Below are 2,885 nucleotides of genomic sequence, written 5' to 3'. Positions count from 1 at the left end.
ATATATTATATAATATATAATACGTGCGCCGACCTCACATTGTACGTGCATGCGCTTTAAAAAGGATAAAGGACGAAGAGAAATAGAGAACGACTCATTCTTTTTTCTTTTATCACAGTATTGCACGCAAAGCTTGTACGAAATCGCAAGTAAGACAGCATAAAGGCCAAATGGCAGACACTACACGCTTTCCTCTCAGAATACATCCGGGGAGGGTCGGAATTCTTTCGCAGAGTAGCGAAAAATGTTTCTATCCACTCCCTCATTTCTCTCTCACTTCTCATTCACTCATTCTCTCTCTCTCTCTCTCTCTCTCTCTCTCTCTGCCACTCTCATTCATACACATTTCAGCATTATTCTTTCACAATCCATGGCAACGACTCCAAACGACCCTTCACATCCATGGTCCATAATAGCTTCGACGTATATCCGACAAGTTAGTAACAAAATAATAATCCACACGTATACACGTATGTTTGAGTACATCACCTGAGAATAAATCGTGATATATCTCTTCGTTTCCTTCGTAATGTAAAATCCCTTCGGATTTTTTCCCCCCCCGTTTTCTTTCGCTCGACTACAATTTTTCCTTTCGTACGGTAGTGCCTTAACAATCTGTCGTTCAACGGAAAAATATAGCATACGGGCGGTATTACGCTGTCTTGTCTGGGTCGACGCAGATCGGATGGTTTTAACATCTTAATATATTAACATCCTAATGGAACGTTAATCTCTTTACGAAAGAAGCTTCGGAAGAAAGTCGCCCCTCTCCGGATAATTCTGTGACATCGCACAAAGAGGAGAATTTCTGTACTCCTCTCGATTCCGGTTAAAAAAAAAAAAAAAAAGAAAAAAGAAAAAAAAAGAGGGAAGAAGTTGAAAGCTGCAGAATCGTCGTCGTAGTCAAAATAAAGTGGATGAAGACGGAATTGCGAGCAATTTTCTTCTCTCTTCGTGTAGCTTCAGCTGCGACGCGAAGGTCCTAAGAAAAGAAAAGAGGGAAATAGTCCAGCTCCGTTTCCACCCCGGAGGGGCGACGAACACACGGCTTTGATTTGCCACTCCGGGACGAAGCTCTCGCCGATGCGATACGACCCGACAATCAGATATCACCGTACTTTACGCACGCGAAAAGGGGGAACTTTGGCAACAAACACACATTCGCATCGTTAAGGGTTTTTTTGCAGCTGGACAGCACAGCCTTTCACACGCACGCAAAAGATCCGCAATTCGCACAGTCATCTCCTAATTTCACTCGCTCTCTCATTTGTTATCTCACTAATAATAGCGGCATTAACTGTAATCTTAATTGGATAATTCTGCCGTAGCGTTGGTAATAATCATACAATGTTATATCATACAGCGTCGTATGTACAATATGGGAGGAGAATCGTTTCGTTATCGAGTAACAAATTGTACAGCGGCGCGGGATGTTCGGTCGATTTCCCTCGAGACCGTCAGGAATACTTTTGCTTCTCGCTCTGTGTCCCGTCTTAGAGAAGCAGCCAGCTGTGCGTAGCTATTTCCCGAGATAATCGCAACAATCGGCTGCTGATTCGCATTTTTATCGCGCGAGCGATTAACGACAATTGAATAGACGGAACCGGATAAACAGGCAAAGGGAGAAGATTAACTTTTGGTACACACGATAATTTTTCGATTCTTCATTACACGATGATTATTCGTGTCCGGATGTTAATTTTTATTAATTTAATAAATATCCATTTCTATTTTCTGTGCAGATAAACTTTAATTTCGAGTTAACTTCTTTATTCTTTTCTAATTCTTAAAATTAGAAAAAGATAGAGAGTAAGTTAAACAAAGATTAAAGTTAATCTACATTGAAATAGTATGTAATTACATACAAAAAGTATGTAATTCTTATATATTTTGACATCTTTAGAAAGTATTTGAAAAATTATAATATAATAATAAACATAAACTAATTGATGCTAGTTTTTCGAAGAGAAATATGCAGGACACAAACCTAATCGTGTGTACTAAAAGTTAAAGGGAATCTCTGCGAAACTGGGCTAGACTCGAGGCGTCTTTCGGAGCGAAGAACATGCGCTGAAACAAACTTCGCTATAATGAATAATGATGTAGATCGATGTGAAAGAAAATAAACATATTTATTTCTTCTCATAAACTTAAACTTCTTATAAACGAAAATAATGAAAGGGGTGGACAGGGAGACGTATAGGTATTCATAGTTTTAACATTGGTTAAAACATTTTTCGCTTTTTCTTTCCCTTTTTGTATTTTTTTTCTTTTCTCTTTGTTTCGTATTCGCTCGTCCTTCTCTCCTTTCTCATCATTTTTCTCGAGTTGCGTCTACTCGTCGTTAACCGCCTGATCTTGATCTCGCGTAATGCAGATCAAAGAGACAAAAGTCAGTCCCGGCCGGTCCACAACGAATTTCCGCGCGTTTTCATGTATGTATGTACGTCGAATGAAGAAAAAAAAGAAACATTAAGTAATTATATATACTCTACATGTGCGACATAGGTTGGCGTAGCTGCCACCCCACACTCGCTATGTACACTGTTAAATGGTCCTAATCTTCTTTTTCCTCCTTCTTTCCTTCTTTCGCTTAGTCCTGTTCCACAAGTACATTTGCACTAGTCTTCGCGAACTCTTTATCACTTAGCCATTTGAACCAGTCAACATGGCACAGGCTGAGACTGCATTCAGTTGCATTTTAAGGCGAATGGAGCACCTGACTCTGTTTCTTTTTTTTTGTTTTTGAATTAGTTTTTTTCGCGTGTGGAGTCGAAGTAGCTCGGAAAAAGAGAGAGTATTATTCGCGTGAGAGGCAACGACGAGCTGCTCAAGCGATTTTCAGTTAAAGTAACAACCGGTGTACCGCGAGATTATTCACAGCA

This window comes from Atta colombica, unplaced genomic scaffold (genome assembly GCF_001594045.1).
Source record: "Atta colombica isolate Treedump-2 unplaced genomic scaffold, Acol1.0 scaffold136, whole genome shotgun sequence".
In the NCBI taxonomy this organism is placed as follows: domain Eukaryota; kingdom Metazoa; phylum Arthropoda; class Insecta; order Hymenoptera; family Formicidae; genus Atta; species Atta colombica.
Note: the sequence above shows the minus strand (reverse complement) of the source record.